The sequence below is a fragment of the Phyllobates terribilis genome, unplaced genomic scaffold (assembly GCF_046119375.1).
Source record: "Phyllobates terribilis strain yellow unplaced genomic scaffold, ASM4611937v1 Scaffold_12__6_contigs__length_324123572, whole genome shotgun sequence".
NCBI classification, from domain to species: domain Eukaryota; kingdom Metazoa; phylum Chordata; class Amphibia; order Anura; family Dendrobatidae; genus Phyllobates; species Phyllobates terribilis.
In genome coordinates, this window is record NW_027362772.1 from 2,110,814 (window position 1) to 2,136,479 (window position 25,666).

Below are 25,666 nucleotides of genomic sequence, written 5' to 3' on the forward strand. Positions count from 1 at the left end.
GGAGTAGTTGTCTGGATCTGCTGGCCTGCAGCTCAAAAACAGGTAAAACGAGCTCCTTTGCAGGAGACTCGTCAGAAAGTGCAAGAAAAAGTTTCCAGTTTGTCAGGGAGCGCTTCCAGGTGATTCATTACTTACTCCAAATCTTTCAGGAATAATCCAGTTTATTTTTATATAAACAACGCGTTTCGGCTATACATAACATTAGCCTTCATCAGGTAAAATGAAGGCTAATGTTATGTATAGCCGAAACGCGTTGTTTATATAAAAATAAACTGGATTATTCCTGAAAGATTTGGAGTAAGTAATGAATCACCTGGAAGCGCTCCCTGACAAACTGGAAACTTTTTCTTGCAGCACAGGTAAAGAATATAATGCCATGCTATGGGTCATCTATGTACGCATATAAGAATATGACAAGCTATCAAAATATGAAATTACAACCAAACTATAGATAATAATACAACCACTAACATACAGCATGTTATCTGAAAATGTATTACTGGAGAGTTTACCCTCCAGGTCACACTCATTGGCAATTGGTCTGCCTCTGTTTTTCTTTTCCACCAAAGCACAAGACCTGACATCCGGGTACAAACGAAGCACACTGCCCAAAGTCCATGTGCTATCGAAGCACAAAGTCCGACGTCCGCGGGCCACCGAAGCACAAAGAACAGCGTCCACGTGCCACAGAAGCATAAGGTCCTCGAGTTTGAGTCCCACTGAAGCACAGGGCTCGGCATCCGGGTGCCACCGACGCACACGGCCCCACGTCCGGGTGCCACCAAAGCACACAATCCCGTGTACGGGTGCCACCGAAGAACACGGGCCCGGCATCCGGTTGCCACCAAGGCGCACGGCCCTGCGTACATATGCCATTGAAGCACAAGGCACCGCGTACGGGTGCCCCGACACACACGGTCCCGCTTACAGGTGCCATTGAAGCACATATCCCGGCATCTGGGTGTCACCGAAGTACACGGCCCAGTGTATGGGTGCCATTAAAGCACATGGCCCTGCTTCGGGGTGCCACCGAAGCACACGGCCCCACCTCACGGTGCCAAGGAAGCACACGGCCTCGCGTCTGGGTGCCACTTAAGCACACGGCCTCCCTGTACGGGTGCTACCGAAGCACACAGACCCGTGTCTGTGCACCACCGAAGCACAGAGACCCATGTCTGTGTGCCACCGAAGCACATGGCCCCGCTTCTCAGTGCTATGGAAGCACAAAGACCAGCGTCCGGGTATCACCAAAGAACACGACTCCACGTACGAGTGCCCCTGAAGCACATGGCCCCTTGTCTAGGTGCCACCGAAGCACACAGACCCACATTCGGGTGCAACCGAATCACACGGCCCCACGTACTAGTGCCACCGACGCACGCAGACATGTGTGTGGGTGCCACCGAAGCACACAGATCCACATCCATGTGCCATAGAAGCACATGGCCCTGCGTCCGGGTGCCACCGAAGCACATGGCCCCGCTTTTCGGTGCTACTGAATCACAAAGACCGGCATCCTGGTACCTCCGAAGCACACTGCTTCATGTACGAGTGCCCATGAAGAACACGGTCTCGTGTCTGGGTGCCACTGAAGCACACAGACCCGCATCCGAGTGCCACCGTAGCACTCTGCCCCGCGTCCGTGTGCCACAGAAGCACATGACCCCTCGTCCAGGTGCCACCGAAGCACACAAACCCGCATCCAGGTGCCACCGAAGCACACGGCCTACTCTTTACGGGTGCTACCGAAGAACACTGCCCCACGTACGAGTGCCACAGAAGCACATGGACCTGGGTCCGTGTGCCACCGTAGCACATGGCCCCGCTTCTCAGTGCTACTGAAGCACTAAGATCGGCGTCTGGGTACCATCGAAGCACACGGCTCCATGTACGAGTGACCGTGAAGCACAAGGCCTCGAGTCTGGGTGTCACTGAAACACTCTGCCCCACGTCCGGGTGCCACCAAAGCACATGGCCGCGCATCTAGGTGCCACCTAAGCACGCAGACCCGCATCCGTGTGCCACCAAAGCACATGGCCCCTTGTCTAGGTGCCACAGAAGCACACAGATCTGCATTCGGGTGCAACTGAAGCACACAGCCCCACATACGAGTGCCACCGAAACACACCCGCGTCCGTGTGCCCCTGAAGCATACAGACCCGCGTCCGTGTGCCACCGAAGAATACAGACCCGCATCCGTGTGCCACCGAAGCACTCTGCCCCGCGTCTGGGTGCCACCGAAGCACATGGCCCATGTCTAGGTGCCACCGAAGCATACAGACCCCCATCTCGGTGCCACCGAAGCACACAGAGCCGCGGTCCGTATGCCACCGAAGCACATGGCCCCGCATCCGGGTGCCACCGAAGCACATGGTCCTGCGTCTGGGTGCCACAGCACACAAACCCGTGTCCAGGTGCCACCGAAGCACATGGCCTCCCTATGTGGGTGTCACCGAAGCACAAAACCAGTGTCTGGGTGCCACCGAAGCATACACACCCACATCAGGGTGCCACCGACGCATACGGCCTACCTGTACGGATGCAACAGAAGCACATGGCCCCACATGTGAGTGCCACCGAAGCACACATACCCGTGTCTGGTTGCCACCGAAGCACACAGATCCGCGTCCGGGTGCCACCGAATCACATGGCCCCACTTCTAGGTGCTACCGAAGCACAAAGCTTGGCGTCCAGGTACCACCGAAGAACACGGCTCCACGTACGAGTGTCCCTGAAGCACACGGCCCCACGTCTAAATGCCATCTAAGCACACAGACCCGCGTTCGTGTGCCACCGAAGCATACAGACCGGCGTCTGTGTACCACAGAAGCACACAGACCCGTGTCTGGGTGCCACCGAAGCACACAGACCAGCGTCCGGGTGCCACCGAAGCACATAGCCCCACTTCTCAGTGCTACTGAAGCACAAAGACCGGTGTCCAGGTACTACGGAAGCACACGGCTCCGTGTACGAGTGCCCCTGAAGCACAAGGCCTTGTGTCTGGGTGCAACCAAAGCACACAGTCCTGCATCCGTGTGCCACCGAAGTACTCTGCCCTGCGTCCGGGTGCCACTGAAGCACTTGGCCCCATGTCTAGGTACCAGCGAAACACACTTCTCGGTGCTACCGAAGCACAAAGACCGGCGTCTAGGTACCTCCTAAGCTCACGGCTGCACGTACGAGTGCCCCTGAAGCACACGGCCTTGTGTCTGGGTGCCACCGAAGCACACAGACCCGCATTCGTGTGCCACCGTAGCTTTCTGCCCCGCGTCTGTGTGCCACCAAAGCACATGACCCCTTGAACGGGTGCCACTGAAGAACACAGCCCTGCATAAGAGTGCGACCGAAGCACATGACCCCATGTCTAGGCGACACCGAAGCACAGACCCGTGTCTGGGTGCCACCGAAGCACACGGCCCCGCAACCGGGTGCCACCGAAGCACACGGCCCCGTGTCTGGGTGCCACCTAAGCACACAGACCTGCGTCCGTGTGCCACTGAAGCACATGGCCCCTCGTCCGGGTGCCACCGAAGCACATGGACCCGTGTCTAGGTGCCACCGAAGCACACAGACCCGCGTCCGGGTGCCACCGGAGCACATGGCCCTGCCTCTCGGTGCTACCGAAGCACAAAGACCAGCGTCTGGGTACCACCGAAGCACACGGCTCCACGTATGAGTGCCCCTGAAGCATGCAGCCTCATGTCTGGGTGCCACCGAAGCACACAGATCTGTGTCCGTGTGCCACAATAGCACTCTGCCCCGCGTCCGCGTGCCACCAAAGCAAACGACCCCCTGAACAAGTGCCACTGATGCACAAAGCTCCACATACGAGTGTCACCTAAGCACACGGCCCCGTGTCTGGGTGCCACCAAAGCACACAGACCCGCATCTGGATGCCACCAAAGCACACGGCCCCGCTTCTCGGTGTTACCGAAGCACAAAGACCGGCGTCTCTGTACCATTGAAGAACACGACTCCACGTATGAGAACCACCGAAGCACATGGCCCCTCGTCCGGGTGCCACCGAAGCACATGGACCCGTGTCTAGGTGCCACCGAAACACACAGACCCGCGTCCGGGTGCCACCGGAGCACATGGCCCTGCCTCTCGGTGCTACCGAAGCACAAACACTGGCGTCTGGGTACCACCGAAGCACACGGCTCCAATTATGAGTGCCCCTGAAGCACACGGCCTCGTGTCTGGGTGCCACCGAAGCACACAGACCCATGACCATGTGCCACCGAAGCACTCTGCCATGCGTCCAGGTGCCACCGAAGCACATGGGCCCATCTCTAGGTGCCATCATAGCACACATACCCGTGTCTGGGTGCCACTGAAGCACACAGACTAACGTCCATGTGCTACCGAAGCACATGGCCCCACGTCCGGTTTCCACCGAAGCACATGGCCCCGCTTCTCAGAGCTACCGAAGCACAAAGACCGGTGTCCAGGTACCTCCGAAGTACACGGCTCCACGTACAAGCGCCCCTGAAGCACACGGCCTCGTGTCTGGGTGCCATCGAAGCACACGGCCCCACATACGAGTGCCACCGAAGCACACGGTCTCGTGTCTGGGTGCCTCCGAAGCACACAGACCCATGTCCGTGTGCCACCGAAGCACTCTGCCCCGTGTCAGGGTGCCACCGAAGTACATGGCCAATGTCTAGGTGCCACCGAAGCACACAGACCCACGTCCGGGTGCCACCGAAGCACACAGCCCCACATCCGGGTGCCACCAAAGCACACAGCCCACATACGGGTGCAACCGAAGCACACAGACCCGCGTCCGGGTGCCACTGAAGCACAAGGCCCCACGTCCGGGTGCCGCCAAAGCACACGGCCCCGCGTCTAGTTGCCACCGAAGCACTCTGCCCCGCGTCCATGTGGCACCGAAGCACATGGCCCCTTGTCTAGGTACCACCAAAGCACACAGACCCGCATCTGGGTGCCTCTGAAGCACACGGCCCCGCTTCCGGGTGCCATCGAAGCACACAGCTCACATACGGGTGCCACCGAAGCACACAGACCGGCGTCCAGGTGCCCCCGAAGCACACGGCCCCACGTCCGGGTGCCGACAAAGCACACAGACCCGCGTGTAGGTGCAAACGAAGCACACAGACCCGCGTCCATGTGCCACCGAAGCACTCTGCCCCACGTCCGGGTGCCACCAAAGCACATGGCCCCTTGTCTAGGTGCCACAAAAGCACACAGACCCGCATTCGGATGCCTCTGAAGCACATGGCCCAGCTTCCTGAACGGGTGCCACTGAAGCACATAGCCCCACATACGAGTATCATTGAAGCACACACCCCTGTGTCTGGGTGCCACTGAAGCACACAGACCCACGTCCATGTGCCAAATAAGCACAGGGCCCTGCACACGGGTGCCACCGAAGCACATGGCTCCCGCTTTTCGGTGCTACTGAAGCACAAAGACCGGCGTCCGGGTACCTCCGAAGCTCACGGCTCCACGTACGAGTGCACATGAAGAACACGGCTTCGTGTCTGGGTGCCACCGAAGCACACTGACCCGTTGAATGGGTGCCTATGAAGCACACAAAGCTGAGTCCAGGTGCCACTGAAGCACACAACCTGCCTGTACAGGTGCCACCGAAGCACACGGCCCCAAGTACAAGTGTCTGGGTGCCACCGAAGCACACAGACCAGCGTCCATGTGCTACAGAAGCACACGGCCCTGCATCCGGGTGCCACCAAAGCACGCGGTCCCGCTTCACGGTGATACCGAAGCACAAAGATCAGTGTCCGAGTACCACCGAAGCACACGGCTCCACGTACGAGTGCCCCTGAAGCACACAGCCTAGTGTCTGGGTGCCACCGAAGCACACAGACCCATGTCCGTGTGCCATTGAAGAACTCTGCCCCGCGTCCGGGTGCCACCGAAGCACATGGCCTGGTGTCTAGGTGCCACCGTAGCACACAGACCCATGTCTAGGTGCCACCGAAGCACACAGACCAACATTCATGTGCCACCGAAGCACATGGCTCCTCGCCCACTTTCCACCGAAGCACTTAGCCCCGCTTCTCGGTGCTACCGAAGCACAAAGACCGGCGTCCGGGTACCTCCAGAGCACAAGACTCCACGTACGAGTGCCCATGAAGAACACGGCCCCGTGTCTGGGTGCCACCAAAGTACAGTGCCTCGTTGAATGGGTGCCACCGAAGCACACAAACCTGCATCCGGGTGCCCCCGAAGCACACAACCTCCCTGTACAGGTGCCACCGAAGCACACAGATCAGCGTCCAGGTGACACTGTAGTACAAGGCCCCAGTTCTCGGTGCTACTGAAGCACACAGACCGGCGTCTGGGTACAACCGAAGCACACGGCTCCGCATACGAGTGCCCCTGAAGCACAAGGCCTTGTGTTTGCATGCCGGCATGCCACCGAAACACACAGACAAGCGTCCGTGTGCCACCAACGCACTCTGCCCCGCATCTGGGTGCCACCAAAGCACATGGCCCATGTCTAGGTGCGACCGAAGCTCATGGCCCCACGTCCGGATGCCGCCAAAGCACACAGCCCACATACGGGTGCCACCGAAGCACACAGACCCGAGTCCGGGTGCAACCAAAGCAGACGGCCCCAAGTCCGGGTGCCACCAAAGCACACAGCCCCGCATCTAGGTGCCACCGAAGCACACAGACCCGCGTCCATGTGCCACTGAAGCACTCTGCCCCGCGTCCGGGTGCCACCGAAGCACACAGACCCGCATTCGGGTGCCACTGAAGCACACGGCCCCGCTTCCGGGTGCCATCGAAGCACACAGCCCCACATACGAGTGCCACCGAAACACATGCCCCGTGTCTGGGTGCCACCGATGCACATGGCCCGGCATCTGGGTGCCACCAAATCACACAGACCCGCGTCCATGTGCCACCGATGCACTCTGCACCGCGTCCGGGTGCCACCGAAGCACATGGCACCATCTCTAGGTGCCACCATAGCACACATACCCGTGTCTGGGTGCCACCGAAGCACACAGTCCATGTGCCACCGAAGCACATGGCCTCACGTCCGGGTGCCACCGAAGCACATCCTCCGCTTCTCGGTGCTACCGACGCACAAAGACCGGCGTCCGGGTACCTCCGAAGTACACGGCTCCACGTATGAGGGTCCCTGAAACACACGGCCTCGTGTCTGGGTGCCACCGAAGCACATAGACCCGCGTCCGTGTGCCACCATAGCACTCTGCCCCGCGTTCGGGTGCCACCAAAGCACACGGCTCCACATACGGGTGCCACCGAAGCACATAGCCTGGTGTCTAGGTGCCACCGTAGCACACAGACCCGTGTCTGGGTTCTACCGAAGCACACAGTCCACCGTCCATGTGCCACCGAAGCACATGGCCCCTCGTCCGGTTTCCACCGAAGCACATGGCCACGCTTCTCGGTGCTACCCGAGCACAAAGGCCGGCATCCGGGTACTTTCGCAACACATGGCTCCATGTACGAGTGCCCTTGATGCACACGGCTTCGTGTGTGGGTGCCACCGAAGCACTCAGACCCATGTCCGTGTGCCACCGAAGCACTCTGCCCCACGTCCGGGTGCCACCGATGTACATGGTCCGGTGTCTAGGTGTCACTGTAGCACAAATACCTGTGTCTGGGTGGCACCGAAGCGCACAGACCAAAGTCCATGTGCCACCGAAGCACATGGCTTCACGTCCGGTTTCCACCGAAGCACATCCTCCGCTTCTCGGTGCTACCGACGCACAAAGACCGGCGTCCGGGTACCTGCAAGTCACACAGCTCCACGTACGAGTGCCCCAGAAGCACTCGGCCTCGTGTCTGGGTGCCACCAAAGCACACAGACCTGCGTCCAGGTGGCATCGAAGCACAAGACCCACTGTACGGGTGCCATTGAAGCACACAGCCCAGCATACGAGTGCCACAGAAGCACATGCCCCCGTGTCTGGGTGCCATCGAAGCACACAGACTCCCTTCCGTGTGCCACCGAAGCACGTGACCCCACGTCCGGGTGCCTCCGAAGCACATGGTCTCGTGTCTAGGTGCCACCAAAGCACACAAACCCGCGTTACAGTGCCATCAAAGCACACAGCCTACCTGTACGGGTGCCACCGAAGTACATGGCCCCACATGCGAGTGCCATCAAAGCACACAGACCCGTGTCTGGTTGCCACCGAAGCTCACAGACCCACGTTCATGTGCCACAGAAGCACATGGCCCTGCGTCCGTGTGCCACCGTAGCACATGGCCCCGCTTATCGGTGCTACCGAAGCACAAAGACCAGCTTCCGGGTACCACCGAAGTACACGGCTTCACGTATGAGTGCCCCTGAAGCACGCGGCCTCGTGTCTTGGTGCCACCGAAGCACACAGACCCACAACCGTGTGCCACCGAAGCAAATGGCCCCATGTCTAGGTGCCTCCGAAGCACACAGACTCGCGTCCAGGTGCCACTGAAGCACACGGCTTCACATACGAGTATCACCCAAGCACACGGCCCCGTGTCTGGGTGTCACCGAAGCACACAGACTTGCGTCCGTGTGCCACCGTAGCACTCTGCCCCGCCTCCGAGTGCCACCGAAGCACATGACGCACATACGAGTGCCACCGAAGCACGCGGCCCTGCGTCTGGGTGCCGGCGAAGAACACAGACCCGCATCCATTTGCCACCGAAGCACACAGACCCGAATCCGGGTGCCACCAAAGAATACAGCTCCATGTACGAGTGCCCCTGAAGCACACTGCCTCATGTCTGGGTGCCACCGAAGAACACAGACCCACGTCCGTGTATACCACTGAAGCACACAGACCCCAGTCTGGGTGCCACCGAAGCACATGGCCCCGTGTCTAGGTGCCACCGTAGCGCACTGACCTGTGTCTGGGTGCCAGCGAAGCACACAGACCAACGTCTATGTGCCACCGAAGCATATGGCCCCGCTTCTTGGTGCTACCGAAGCACAAAAACCGGCGTCCGGGTACTTGCGAAGCACACGGCCCTACATACAAGTGCCACAAAAGCACATGGCCCCGAGTCTGGGTGCCACCGAAGCTCACAGACCCGCATCCGTGTGCCAACGAAGCACATGGCCTTGTGTCCGGGTGCCACCGAAGCACATGCCCCCTGTCTAGGTGCCACCGAAGCACACAGACCCGCATCCGGGTGTCACCAAAGAATACAGCTTCATGTGCGAGTGACCATGAAGCACACGGCCTCATGTCTAGGTGCCACCGAAGCACACAGACCCGTATCCGTGTACCACCGAAGCACACAGACCCCAGTCCGGGTGCCACCGATGCATATGGCCCGTGTCTAGGTGCCACTATAGTGAACAGACCCGTGTCTGGGTGCCACCGAAGCACACAGACCCGTGTCCATGTGCCACTGAAGCACTCTTCCCCGCGTCCGGGTGCCAACGAAGCACATGGCCCCATCTCTAGGTGCCATCATAGCACACAGACCCGTGTCTGGGTGCCACCGAAGCACACAGACTAACGTCCATGTGCCACCAAAGTACATGGCCCCACGTCTGGTTTCCACCGAAGCACATGGCCCCGCTTCTTGGTGCTACCGAAGCACAAAGACCGGCGTCCGGGTACTTCTGAAGTACACGACTCTAAATACGAGTGCCCCTGAAGCACACGGCCTTGTGTCTGGGTGCCACCGAAGCACACAGACCCACGTCCGTGTGCCACCGTAGCACTCTGCCCCGCATCCGGGTGCCAACGAAGCACACGGCCCCACATACGAGTGCCACCAAAGCACACGGCCCCGTGCCTGGGTGCCACAGAAGCACACAGACCCGCATCTGTTTGCCAACGAAGCCTATGGCCTTGAGTCCGGGTTGCACCGAAGCACATGCCCCCTGTCTAGGTCCCACCAAAGTACAGACCCGCATCCGGGTGCCACCAAAGAATACTTCTCCATGTACCAGTGACCAAGAAGCACACGGCCTCACGTCTGGGTGCCACGAAAGTAGACAGACCGGCGTCCATATACCACCAAAGCACAAAGACCCCAGTCCGGGTGCAACCGAAGCACGTGGCCCCGTGTCTAGGTGCCACCGTATCACACACACCCGTGTCTGGGTGCCACCGAAGCACAGAGACCAAAGTCCATGGCCCAGCTTCTTGGTGCTACCGAAGCACAAAGACCGGCGTCCGGGTACCTCTGAAGTACACGGCTCCACATACGAGTGCCCCTAAAGCACACGGCCTCATGTCTGGGTGCTACTGAAGCACATAGACCCGCGTCTGTGTGCCACCGAAGCACTCTGCCCCGCCTCCGGGTGCCATCGAAGCACATGGCCCCGTGTCTAGGTGCTACCGAACACACAGACCCGCGTCCGGGTGCCACCGAATCACACGGCCCCGCTTCTCGGTGCTACCGAAGCACAAAGCTTGGCGTCCAGGTACCACCGAAGAACACGGCTCCACGTACGAGTGCCCATGAAGCACATGGCCCTGCTTCTAGGTGCCACCTAAGAACACAGACCCACGTTCGTATGCCACCGAAGCACATGGCTCCTCGTCCGGGTGCCACAGAAGCACATGGCCCGTGTCTAGGTGCCACCAAAGCACACAGACCCACGTCCGTGTGCCACCGAAGCACATGGCCCCGCTTCTCGGTGCCACTGAAGCACAAAGACCGGCATCCGGGTACCTCCCAGGCACACTGCTCAATGTACGACTGCCACTTTAGCTCTCTGCCCCACGGCTGAGTGCCACCGAAGCATACGACCCCCTGAATGGGTGCCACTGAAGCACACAGCCCCACATAAGAGTGCCATTGAAGCACATGCCCCTGTGTCTGGGTACCACCGAAGCACACAGACCCACGTCCATGTGCCAAATAAGCACAGGGCCCTGCGTACTGGTGCCACGGAAGAACATGGCTCCTGCTTCTCGGTGCTACTGCAGCACAAAGACCAGAGTCCGGGTACCTCCGAAGAACACAGCTCCACGTACCATTGCTCATGAAGAACACGGTTTCGTGTTTGGGTACCACCGAAGCACACGGCCCCGTTGAATGAGTGCCACCGAAGCACACAAACCTGCATCCGGGTGCCACCGAAGCACACGACCTCCCTGTACAGGTGCCACCGAAGCACACGGCCCCACATGCGAGTGCCACCGAAGCACACAGACCCGTGTCTGGGTGCCACCGAATCACACAGACCAGCGTCCGGGTGCCACCAAAGCACATGGCCCTGCTTCTCGGTGCTATCGCAGCACAAAGACTGGCGTCCGTGTACCACCGAAGCACACAACTCCACATACGAGTGCCCCTGAAGCACATGGCCTAATGTCTGGGTGCCACCGTAGCATACAGACCCGCGTCCGGGTGCCACCGAAGCACATGGCCCCGGTGTCTAGGTGCCATCGTAGCACACAGACCCGTGTCTAGGTGCCACTGAAGCACACAGACCAACGTTCATGTGCCACCGAAGCACACGGCTCCTCGCCCGGTTTCCAGCGAAGCACATGACCCCGTTTCTCGGTGCTACCGAAGCACAAAGACCGGCGTCCGGGTACCTCCAGCGCACAAGACTCCACGTACCAGTGCCCATGAAGAACACGGCCTCGTGTCTGGGTGCCACCGAAGTACAGGGCCCCGTTGAATGGGTGCCACCGAAGCACACAAACCTGCATCCGGGTGCCCCCGAAGCACACAACCTCCCTGTACAGGTGCCACCGAAGCACACAGATCAGCGTCCAGGTGCCACCGTAGCACAAGTCCCCGCTTCTCGGTGCTACCGAAGCACACAGACCGGCGTCTGGATACAACCGAAACACAGGGCTCCGAATACGAGTGCACCTGAAGCATAAGGCCTTGAGTCTGCTTGCCACCGAAACACACAGACCCACATCCATGTGCCACCGAAGCAAATGGCCCATGTCTAGGTGCCAACGAAGCACACAGACCCGCGTCCGGGTGCCACCAAAGCACACGGCCCCACGTCCGGATGCCGCCAAAGCACACAGCCCACATACGGGTGCCACCGAAGCACACAGACCTGAGTCCGGGTGCAACCGAAGCACACGGCCCCACGTCCGGGTGCTGCCAAAGCACACGGCCCTGCATCTAGGTGCCACCGAAGCACACAGACCCGTGTCCATGTGCCACCGAAGCACTCTGCCCATGCGTCCGGGTGCCACCGAAGCACACAGACCTGCAATCGGGTGCCACCGAAGCACACAGACCCGTGTCCATGTGCCACCGAAGCACTCTGCCCCTTGTCTAGGTGCCACCAAAGCACACAGACCTGCAATTGGGTGCCACCGAAGCACACGGCCCCGCTTCCGGATGCCATCGAAGAACACAGCCCCACATACGAGTGCCAATGAAACACAAGCCCCGTGTCTGGGTGCCACCGAAGCACATGGCCCCACATCTGGGTGCCACCAAATCACACAAACCCGCGTCCATGTGCCACCGATGCACTCTGCCCCGCGTCCGGGTGCCACCGAAGCACATGGCACCATCTCTAGGTGCCACCAAAGCACACATAGCCATGTCTGGGTGCCACCGAAGCACACAGACTAACGTCCATGTGCCACCGAAGCACATGGCCCTACGTCCGGGTGGCACCGAAGCACATGACCCCGCTTCTCAGTGCTACCGAAGCACAAAGAACTGCGTCCGGGTACCTTTGAAGTACGCGGCTCCATGTATGAGGGCCCCTGAAGCACACGAGCTCGTGTGTGGGTGCCACTGAAGCACACAGACCCGCGTCCGTGTGCCACCATAGCACTCTGCCCCGCGTCCGGGTGCCACGGAAGCACATGGCCCTGTGTCTAGGTGCCACCGAAGCACACAGACCCGCGTCCGTTTATACCACCGAAGCACACAGACCCCAGTCTGGGTGCCACCGAAGCACATGGCCCCGTGTCTAGGTGCCACCGTAGCGCACACACCCATGTCTGGGTGCCAGCGAAGCACACAGACCAACGTCTATGTGCCACCAAAGCATATGGCCCCGCATCCGGTTTCCACCGAAGCACACGGCCCTGCTTCTCGGTGTTACCGAAGCACAAAGACCGGCGTCCGGGTACCTCCGAAGTACACGGCTCCACAAACGAGTGCCCCTGAAGCACATGGCCTCGTGTCTGGGTGCCACCAAAGCACTCAGCCCCGCGTCCGGGTGCCAACGAAGCACATGGCCCCGTCTCTAGGTGCCTCTATAGCAGACAGACCCGTGTCTGGGTGCCACCTAAGCACACAGACTAAGGTACATGTGCCACCGAAGCACATGGCCCCACGTCCGGTTTCCACCGAAGTACATGGCCCCGCTTCTTGGTGCTACCGAAGCACAAAGACCGGCGTCCGGGTACTTCCGAAGCACACGGCCCCACATACGAGTGCCACAAAAGCACACGGCCCCACGTCTAGGTGCCACTGAAGCACATGACACCGCTTCTTAGTGCTACCGAAGCACAAAGAACGGCGTCCGCGTACCTCCGAAGTACACGGCTCCACGTACGAGGGCCCCTGAAGCACACGGCCTCGTGTCTGGGTGCCACCGAAGCACACAGACCCGCGTCCATGTGCCACCATAGCACTCTGCCCCGCGTCCGGGTGCCACGGAAGCACACGGCCCCACATATGAGTGCCACCGAAGCACACGGCCTCGTGTCTGGGTGCCACCAAAGCACATGGTCTGGTGTCTAGGTGCCACCGTAACACACAGACCCGTGTCTAGGTGCCACTGAAGCACACAGACCAACGTTCATGTGCCACCGAAGCACATGGCTCCTCGCCCGGTTTCCAGCGAAGCACATGACCCCGTTTCTCGGTGCTACCGAAGCACAAAGACCCACTGAACAGGTGCCATCGAAGGACACAGCCCAGCATACGAGTGCCACCGAAGCACATGCCCCCGTGTCTAGGTGCCACCGAAGCACACAGACTCGCTTCCGTGTGCCACCTAAGCACGTGACCCAGCGTCCGGGTGCCCCCGAAACACATGGTCCCGTGTCTAGGTGCCACCGAAGCACACACACCCGCGTTAGAGTGCCATCACTCGCGTTAGAAGCCTACCTGTACGGGTGCCACCGAAGCACATGGCCCCAAATGCGAGTGCCATCAAAGCACACAGACCCGTGTGTCGTTGCCACCAAAGCACACAGACCCACGTCCATGTGCCACAGAAACACATGGCCCTGCGTCCGTGTGCCACCGAAGCACATGGCCCCGCTTATCGGTGCTACCGAAGCACAAAACCGCCTTCCGGGTACCACCGAAGTACTCGGCTCCAAGTATGAGTGCCCCTGAATCACATGGCCTCGTGTCTTGGTGCCACCGAAGCACACAGACCCACATCCGTGTGCCGCCGAAGCAAATGACCCCATGTCTAGGTGCCACTGAAGCACACAGACCCGCGTCCGGGTGCCACCTAAGCACACGGTCCCGCATCCGGGTGCCACTGAAGCACACGGCTTCACATATGAGTATCACCGAAGCACACGGCCCCGTGTTTGGGTGCCACCGAAGCACACAGACTTGCGTCCGTGTGCCACCGTAGCACTCTGCCCCGCCTCCGGGTGCCACCGAAGCACACGGCGCCACATAGGAGTGACACCGAAGCACACGGCCCCGTGTCTGAGTGCTGACGAAGCACACAGACCCGCATCCATTTGCCACCGAAGCACATGGCCTTGCATCCGGGTGCCACCGAAGCACATGGCCCTGTGTCTAGGTGCCACCGAAGCACACAGACCCGTGTCCGTGTGCCACCATAGCACTCTGCCCCGCGTCCGGGTGCCACCGAAGCACACGGCCCCACATATGAGTGCCACTGAAGCGCACGGCCTCGTGTCTGGGTGCCACCAAAGCACATGGCCTGGTGTCTAGGTGCCACCGTAACACACAGACCCGTGTCTGGGTGCCACCGCAGCACACAGACCAACGTCCATGTGCCACCGAAGCACATGGCCCCTCGTCCGGTTTCCACCAAAGCACATGGCCACGCTTCTCGGTGCTACCGGAGCACAAAGGCCGGCGTCCGGGTACCTCCGCTACACATGGCTCCACGTACGAGTGCCCCTGAAGCACACGGCTTCGTGTGTGGGTGCCACCGAAGCACTCAGACCCATGTCCGTGTGCCATCGAAGCACATGGCCCCTAGTCCGGCTTCCACCGAAGCACATGGCCCCACTTCTCAGTGCTACCGAAGCACAAAGACCCACTGAACAGGTGCCATCGAAGGACACAGCCCAGCATACGAGTGCCACCGAAGCACATGCCCCCGTGTCTGGGTGCCACCGAAGCACACAGACTCGCTTCCGTGTGCCACCTAAGCACGTGACCCAGCGTCCGGGTGCCCCCGAAGCACATGGTCCCGTGTCTAGGTGCCACCGAAGCACACACACCCGCGTTAGAGTGCCATCAAAGCACACGGCCTACCTGTACGGGTGCCACAGAAGCACATGGCCCTGCGTCCGTGTGCCACCGAAGCACATGGCCCCGCTATTCGGTGCTACCGAAGAACAAACACCAGTGTCCGGGTACCACCGAAGCACACGGCTCCAAGTATCAATGCCCCTGAAGCACACGGCCTCGTGTCTGGGTGACACCGAAGCACACAGTCCCACATCCATGTGCCATCGAAGCACATGGCCCCATGTCTAGGTGCCACCAAAGCGCACAGACTCGCGCCAGGGTGCCACCGAAGCACAAGGCCCCGTGTCTGGATGCCAACGAAGCACACGGCTTCACATGCGAGTTCCACCGAAGCACACGGCCCCGTGTCTGGGTGCCACCGAAGCACACAGACCCACGTCCGTGTGCCACTGTAGCACTCTGCCCCGTGTCTGGGTGACACCGAAGCACACAGACCCGCATCCATGTGCCATCGAAGCACATGACCTTGCGTCGGCGTGCCACCGAAGCACATGGCCCCATGTCTAGGTGCCACCGAAGCACACAGGCATCCGGGTGCCGCCAAATAATACAGTTCCATGCAAGAGTGCCCCTGAAGCACACGGCCTCATGTCTGGGTCCAACCAAAGCACACAGACCCACGTCCGTGTACCACCGAAGCACACAGACCCCAGTCCGGGTGCCACCGAAGCACAGGGCCCCGTGTCTAGGTGCCACCGTAGCGCTTAGACCCATGTCTGGGTGCCACCGAAGCACACAGACTAACGTCCATGTGCCACCAAAGAACATGGCCTCGCGTCCGGTTTCCATTGAAGCACATGGCCCTGCTTCTCGGTGCTACCGAATCACAGAGCCGGCGTCCGGGTACCTCCGCAGTACACGGCTCTACGTACGAGTGCCCATGAAGCACACGGCCCCGTTGAATGGGTGCCACCGAAGCACACAAACCTGCGTCCGAGTGCCACCGAAGCACACGACCTCCCTGTACAGGAGCCACTGAAGCATAAGGCCCCACATACGAGTGCCAACGAAGCACACAGACCCGTGTCTGGGTGGAACCGAAGCACACAGACTCGTGTCCGGGTGCCACCGAAGCACAAGGCCCCGCTTCTCGGTGCTACCGAAGCACAAAGACCGGCGTCCGGGTACCACCGAAGCACACGGCTCCGCGTATGAGTGCTCCTGAAGCACAAGGCCTTGTATCTGCGTGCCACCAAAACACACAGACCCGCATTCGTGTGCCACCGAACCACTCTGACCCGCGTCTTGGCGCCACTGAAGCACATGGCCCGTGTCTAGGTGCCTCCAAAGCACACAGACCCGCATCCGGGTGCCACTGAAGCAAACGGCCCCATGTCCGGGTGCCGCCAAAGCACACGGCCCACATACGAGTGCCATCTGGGTGCCACCGAAGCACATGGCCTCCCTGTACAGGTGCCATTGAAGCACACAGACCCGTGTCTGGGTGCCACCGAAGCACACAGACCCGTGCCCATGTGCTACACAAGCACACAACCCTGCGTCCGGGTGCCACCGAAGCACGTGGCCCCGCTTCTCGGTGCTACTGAAGCACTAACATCGGCGTCCGGGAACCACCGAAGAACACAACTCTACGTACGAGTGCCCCTGAAGCACACAGCCTCGTGTCTGGGTGCTACCGAAGCACACAGACCAGCGTCCGTGTGCCACCGAAGCACTCTGCCCCGCGTCCGGGTGCCACCGAAGCACACGGCTTCACATACGAGTACCACCGAACCACATGGCCACGTGTCTGGGTGCCACCAAAGCACATGGCCCCGCGTTGGGGTGCCACCGAAGCACATGACTCCGTGTCTGGGTGCCACCAAAGCACACAAACCCGAATCCAAGTGCCACCGAAGCACATGGCCCCGCTTCTCAGTGCTACCGAAGCACAAAGGCCGGGGTCCGGGTACCAACGAAGCACACGGGTCCGCGTACAAGTGTCCCTGAAACACACGGCCTCGTGTGTGGGTGCCACCGAAGCATACAGACCGCTGTTCATGTGCCACCGAAGCACTCTGCCCCGCGTCCGGGTGCCACCGAAGCACATGGCTCCATCTCTAGGTGCCACCGAAGCACACTGCTTCACGTCCAGGTGCCACTGAAGCACATGGCCCACATACGTGGGCCAACGAAGCACACGACCCCATGTCTGGATGCAACTGAAGAACACAGACCCGTGTTCGAGTGCCACCGAAGCACACGGCCCTGCGTATAGGTACCACCGAAGCACACGGTCCGACGTCCGGTATCCACTGAAGCACATGGCCCTCCTTCTCGGTGCTCCCGAAGCACAAAGCCGGCGTCCGGGTACCTCTGCAGTACACGGCTGCACGTACGAGTGCCCCTGAAGCACACAGCCTCGTGTGTGGGTGCTACCGAAGCACACAGACCTGCGTCCGTGTGCCACCGAAGCACTCTGCCCCGCATCCGGGTGCCACCGAAGCACACGGCTTCACATACGAGTACCACCGAAGCACATGGCCACATGTCTGGGTGCCACCAAAGCACATGGCCCCGCGTTGGGGTGCCACCGAAGCACATGACCCCGTGTCTGGGTGCCACCAAAGCACACAAACCCGAATCCAAGTGCTACCGAAGCACATGGCCCCGCTTCTCGGTGCTACCGAAGCACAAAGGCCGGCGTCCGGGTACCAACGAAGCACACGGGTCCGCGTACAAGTGTCCCTGAAACACACGGCCTCGTGTGTGGGTGCCACCGAAGCATACAGACCGCTGTTCATGTGCCACCGAAGCACTCTGCCCCGCGTCCGGGTGCCAACGAAGCACATGGCTCCGTCTCTAGGTGCCACCGAAGCACACTGCTTCACGTCCAGGTGCCACTGAAGCACATGGCCCACATACGTGGGCCAACGAAGCACACGACCCCATGTCTGGATGCAACTGAAGAACACAGACCCGTGTTCGAGTGCCACCGAAGCACACGGCCCTGCGTATAGGTATCACCGAAGCACACGGTCCGACGTCCGGTATCCACTGAAGCACATGGCCCTCCTTCTCGGTGCTCCCGAAGCACAAAGCCGGCGTCCGGGTACCTCTGCAGTACACGGCTGCACGTACGAGTGCCCCTGAAGCACACGGCCTCGTGTCTAGGTGCCACCGAAGCACACAGACCCATGTCCGTGTGCCACCGAAGCACATGGCCCCGCTTCTCGGTGCTACCGAAGCACAAAGATCGGCGTCCGGGTACCTCCGAAGTACACGGCTTCACGTGCGAGTGCCCCTGAAGCAAACGGCCTTGTGTCTGGGTGCAACCGAAATACAGACCCGCGTCCGGGTGCCACTGAAGCACATGGCCCCGTGCCTAGGTGCTACCGAAGCACACAGACCCGCGTTCGGGTGCCACCGAATCACATGGCCCCGCTTCTCGGTGCTACCGAAGCACAAAACTTGGCATCCAGGTATCACCGAAGAACACGGCTCCACATACGAGTGCCCCTGAATCACAAGGCCGCGTATCTAGGTGCCACCTAAGCACATAGCCCCTCGTCCGGGTGCCACCGAAGCACACTACCCCCTGAATGTGTGTCACCGAAGCACACAGCCCCACATGAATGCCAATGAAGCACACGCCCCCGTGTCTGGGTGCCACCGAAGCACACAGACCCACGTCTGTGTGCCAAATAAGCACAGAGCCCTGCGTACGGGTTCCACTGAAGTACATGGCTACCGCTTCTCGGTGCTACCGAAGCACAAAGACCGGCGTCCGGGTACCTCCGAAGCACGCGGCTCTACGTACGAGTGCCCATGAAGCACACGGCCCCGTTGAATGGGTGTCATCGAAGCACACAAACCTGTGTCCGGGTGCCACCGAAGCACATGACCTCCCTGTACAGCTGCCACCGAAGCACACGGCCCCACGTACGAGTGCCACCGAAGCATACAGACCCCTGTCTGGGTGCCACCGAAGCACACAGACTCGCGTCCGGGTGCCACCGAAGCACAAGGCCCCGCTTCTCGGTGCTACCGAAGCACAAAGACCGGCGTCCGGGTGCCACCGAAGCACACGGCCCCGTGTTTGGGTGCCACTTAAGCACACGTCCCCGGTTACTGATGCCACTGAAGCACACGGTCCTGCATACGGATACCACCGAAGCATTTGTCCCCAAGTACAGGTGCCACCGAAGCACATGGCCCTGCGTCTGGGTGCCACCGAAGCACACGGTCCCGCATACGGATGCCACCAAAGCACATATCCCCGCGTACGGGTGTCACCGAAGCACACAGTCCAGCTTCTCAGCGCCACCGAAGCACACGGACCGGCGGGTGCCACTGTGCCACCGAAGCACATGGCTCCACATACGGGTGCCACCGAAACACACGGCCTGGCATCCGGGTGCCACCGAAGCACATGGCCCCACATACGCGTGCCACGAAACACATGTCCGTGCATCCACGTGCCACCGAAGCACACGGCCCTGTGTCCGGGTGCCTACAAAGAACAAGCCCCGTGTACCGGTGCCACCGAAGCACAGGGCTCCATATCTGAGTGCCCCAAAGCATACGGTCCTGTGTCCAGGTGCCACTGAAGCACAAGACCCGGCGTCCACGTGCCACTGAAGCATAAGGCCCGATGTCTGGATGTCGCTGAAGCACACGGCCCGCCATTTATTTGCCATCAAAGCACATGCATCAGCTTCCGCATTCCAGTGAAGCACCAGGCCCGACATCCACATGCCACCGACGCACATGGACCGATGTCCGTGTGACACCAAAGCATCTACTGGTACAGAATATATTATCATGATATAGGTCATCTACGTATATAAGAATATATATATATTCCTCCTATACCCTGTTTACAATGCTTTTGTTGGACAGAAAAAATGCATCAACAATTTGATTAGTAATGTAATAATGGCAATGGAGAACAGATGGGCATGTTAGCATTTATACTGGATTCCTGACAGATGCCACACAGACTAACGATTAGATTTGTTAATCCAAGGGAAATACACTATTGTGTTTCTGTTGACTTGTTATGTATGAGCATTTCTGTTACTGGTCAAGGGCAGACCAGTATTTGTATAACCCTGATTGTTGTCTTTTATTAGTCTGTGGAACAATTAATGTTGATTACGCTTTGTGTGGACACTGTGGCTTGTTGACTCCCAAGACAGGAGGACAAACTATGCAAATTCATTAAATGCTCAAACATTGAGACCTGAGCGCTGCCCTTTCCCCTAAACCTGTGAATGTGTACTTGCATGGAGAACTGTGACTATTTTAAGGGACATGTGCTTTTGTAGGAGAGACATGGGACAGAGATTGAAAGAGACTTGGAACATCAGCTTGGTAGTATGGCTTTACCTAAAGAGACCCAGATTTGGATTCTACATGATTCTAGCCTAAGGGTACATAGCCCTGGCTGGAAAGATACGGATCTGCTCCATTAACCATCAGAGAGCCCATGGATACATTTGTGGAGACCAGGTTGGGACGATGAAGTCACCTGGCCCCATGGATATGTTGTTTGGGGTTGCCAGGAGGGACCCATTGGTTGCCTGGAACTCATGGAGACATTCATAAAAGCCAGATTGGGACTCACCAGTCATCTGGCCCCATGGAAACTCTCGGAGAGGCCAGGGTGGGACCCTCAGGTCTCTTGACCTTGTACCTTGATGGACTGCTAACTTCCTAAGCTTGCCGCTACCTTCTCTATGTGGGGGTCCGCCAGTAGCCGGGGCCAACTGATTGAGGTAGTTGACCCTGGAAGTCTCAAAGTCGCAGCTGTTCTATCCCAGGCAGGCGGAGCGGAAGGGTGAGACTGTGTAATGTTGTACCATCTTGGGTATTTGCTGGGACTGTTCTATGTGTTTATTGTCCTATTTTGTGGTTCAATAAAGTATTGCCACGCTGTTTTACCCTCACCCCTGTGTTGTCTGAGTAACATTACGCCCACTGAAGACCCCGGAACTTCACACCATACATTAAATGTTGGATAACAGTTGCTTAACTCCTTAAATGCCGTGGTGAAAAACAAGCATGGTATCTAAGTTGATAGACATAGGGAGGATCTCCTTTTCTCTCAGTATCTCTAAAATGCGCAATAATGGAGTATTCAGAAGTACAAAAAAAATAAAGTGAAAACCACAAAAATAACTTTTTTTACATTAAAACGTGTTTTGACAAAAAAATCACAAGCAAAAAAATATAAACCTACGGTAATTTATATTGCAGCATCTGTAACTACCCAAACTATAAAGCCATCACATCATTTATCTTGACTGAAAAATGGCATAATAATAATAACACCACAATTGCTATTATTGATCATTTTGGCCTCACCCTAAAAAAAATCCACCAGAATATATTACCTATACTGCATTATAAACTCTGTACAGTTATATAAATAACCAAATGGAAAAGTTCATACCAGTCATCACTCCCCATAGATGAAGCGGAGAACGCTCCGGTGGTCTGCATCAGATCCGGAAGTGATGATTTCGCCATCCGGATGTTACTTGATCTCTGATTCACTGCACAGGTCAGGAAAGATCTAATGACACACTGGTTCAGACGCCTGTCCGGCCAATCTCAGGCTTCAGCATCGGTCACATCTGGGCGGCTTAGTCATCGTTTCTATCTAGAGTGAGTATAGCAGGGGGACGCACATTTGTTTGTTATTTTTAAAAGATCAATGCCAAAGAAAAAATATTGGATAACTCATTTAAAAGTAAAATAATGGTAGCTCTCAGAAAATGTAGACAGAAAAAATATTTTTATTTTTACAAAGTGATTTTATTGAGCAAAGCTTGAAAGCTTCAAAACCTTCTAAATTAGGTAAAGTGCTAAAAATAAAATAAATAACATTTGTTTTTCACAAAATGCAGCTTTTTTTGTTCATCTTTCCTACAAATAAATGGAATTAAAAAGTGATCAAAATGTTGTCTGTACCCTAAAATAGTACCACTTCTTTTTCCTTTTCCAGATTTCTGACGCACTTGTACGACGTACATGGGGTGATTGTGTACGTGGCCCACTCGTTACAGGGTGGGTGCTGGCTGTGTTATACAGATGGCACCGGCCTCTAAACAGCAGCTGCTGAAAATAGCACCGATTGTTACTGTCAATTTATGATAGCGGCATTTAAATAGTTTTTCACCATGTGGAGAAAAACTATGGGCGACTATTGCTACCAGCCCCCACCACGCACAATAGAATAGTGGGGGCTACTGGATTTGACATTGTTCAATATCTCCAAACAAATTACAAAACATTTGCATGCTGAAATCCCCTAAAGGAAAAATATATAAGTTAAAAAAATAAAGAGATATTGAAAGAATAAAAAAATTAAAAACTCAAATCATACCCTCGTCTCCTCGTTTTCAGCAAAGAAATGTAAAATAAATAAATAAATATATGTATATATATATAGGAAACATATACTGGAACAGCACCATTTCACATTCACTCACGGTGGGTGCCAGGCCTCCAAGCAACCTGTCCAAATTGCATCTGAATAGAAACATGTAAGAAGGCAGCACTCCAGATAAATTACATTTTTAGAAAAAATGGACTTTATTGAGCCCAAATGGCGACGTTTCGGTTCATAGAATCTTTCTCAAGCCTTGAATTTATCTGTAGTGCTGCCTTATTATATTTTATATATATATATATATATATATATATATATACATGTATATACATAACAGCACATTTGGTAATGTTGCATTTGTAACACATATGATAAACGCTGTAAATAAAAAAATGTTTTAAAAGCCCCAAATATTGGAATAAAAAGCAATCAACAAGCCGTAAGCAGCCCCCCTTGGTATTACTAAAACCAATAGCTTACGCTGGAAAAAAACAAGTCCTCATACAGCTCAAAAAAATGAATTGGTCTCTGAAAATGGCGACACAAGGCAATTTATTTTTACAAGATTCCGACTTTCTTAACCCCCATCTCCCTGTCTTTGACGCGGGCAAGCTGAGCCTATATTTTTGACAACAGATGATGGCTGTGTTATTCAGCCATCACTTGCCTCTAACAGCTGCGAATGGAGCAGAGCACCGCCCATAGCTATTAACCATCTAAATGCTGCTGTCAATCTGTGACAGCGCCATTAACAGCACGGTCTGGGGAAGAGCTCTTCTTACTGCGCACTGGCATCACCACGACGTGATCGTGAGGCGCCAGGTTGCCATGACAGCTGGGGGTCTGCTGAAGACTAGTGTTGAGCCACCCCCGTAGTGTTCGAGTTCGGTTCGGTTCGTCGAACTGTTCGTCGAACACCTTCGAACAGCGTTAAAACCAATGGCAGGCAAACAAAAACACATAGAAACACATAGAAAACACCTTCAAAGGTGTCCAAAAGCTGACAAACTGCTCAGAAGACACAACTAACACATGGAAAAGTGACAAGTACATATAGTCATGCGAAAAGAAAAGAGGTGGAGGAGTAAAAGGAGGGGGAGACACAGATATAGGCATGTCATGCCCTTCTAAAATCCAAAAAGTGAGAAGCCGACACGTTCAGTCCGCTCCTGCCCATGCCACCTCCGTGTCGCCGGGTTTGTGCCAGAGCCGCGGTGAACCCTGACGGCCAGCCCCCCTCTCCCAATACTGGTGCCTGTCCGCTGGTGGGTCGAGCGAGCCCCCCTGTGGTGGAGGCAGCTCTAAGCTTTTTAATTTAAATTGTCTCTCTAATTTGAATAAATACACTTTAAATCCATTTACAAGGATCTATTGGAGGGCAAGTCTCATGCCAGCAGCCGCGTAATTCCAGCTCCAGTAGCGTCCACTAAAGCTGCTGCAGTTAAAAAGCTTTTATAAGGATCGAGCTCAGCTGTCCACCGCAAGGCATCCTACTGCCAGTCCGAGCCCCTATGCCTTGGGGTGCCTCCTGATGCTCTTCACTGAGTATCCCGTGGTCCCGAAGCATTTCCTTTGAAAAAATGAAGTGTCCAAACTACAGGTGGTGTAGCTTGCTTAACAGCCGGGATAATCCGCTGACTAGCAGACCCTGCTACTAGGCACAAAGTATTTCCTGGGCTAGATGCAGTTAAAAATTTGTAATTAGATACTCTCGTTGGATGCTGAGAAAGCATTCCATAGAGTCTCCTGGCACGCCATATATGATTCTCTTAAGAAGCTTGGGGTAGGGGTCTAGGGGACCCTTTTATAGCCAAAATCACGGCCCTGTATCGCAATACGTCACCTAGGCTGAAGATAAATGGAACTGTAGCACCCTGAGGGCTCGGTTGCTACAGAGGTATTGCATGTCACCCAGAGGTGTGATATCTCACTCTCAGGTAAGGATGTAGTGTGGATCAGGACCCGACACCTGCATGCATTACACCACATTGCCGTGGGGCAGGGCGACCAATATGCCCCTGAGATGGGCACAACAGTCCCTGTCCCTGGCTGGAGTGGGGGGAGGGAACACTGAGGAAGGGGAACCCTGTAGTGCAGGAGCAGGGAGGAAGCAGTTCCTGGGTGCATTGAGAAGGGAGTATAAAAGGTGGGCACCATCTTAGTTCAGTGCAGAGAAGTCTGAGCAGAAGTGGCAGGGAGCAGGGGCTCTGCATGAGCTCTGCTCCGGAGGCGGGCCTAGTAACAGAGGCCCAGGCCTGGAAGAGGGAGAAGGAAGGAAGAGGAGCGGAGAAGGCTCCAGGAACGAGGAACGAAGGGATCTCAGGGGTGCGGACGGGCGAGTCGCCACCGCACGCCCGAATCCACCTGCGTGGAGGGGTCAGGCCAAAGGGGGAGACCGGTCCCCGAAACTAGTGGAGGCAGGAAACGACCCTCAGCTAGAAACAGGAGGCTGTGACATTTTATGTGGCGCAGCCCCTCGCTACACCTGCTAGGAAGGCACCACATAGGGTCAGGGAAACTGGCGCCAAGTTTACCAAGAGGAGGCCCGAGGCAGCCGGACAGAAGGGTTGGTAAGAAAGGCCAGACAAAGGACACACAAAGGGGGTCCTGTGAAGCACTCCAAAGTTATCTGGGAGTTATCTGAGCCCCTCACCTGGTGAGCACAATACGACGTGGGCAGCCGTTACCTGCAGACGTGGTCTGGATAATAAGAACTGTGAGTAAAGGCCCTGGACTGCATCACTGACTCCGTGTCATTACTGCTGCTGCCCTGCACCATCACCCCCATCCTCCGCATACACTGCCCTGAGGCTATACTCCTCCCGTGGGGAGTTATGCTACGCTCTGCTGCACCCACAACACCAGCCTCAGCGGTCTGCCCTGGAGCGGCGGTTCACTCTGACCGCAATCCACGGGTGGCGTAGTCGGACATTTAAACATCAA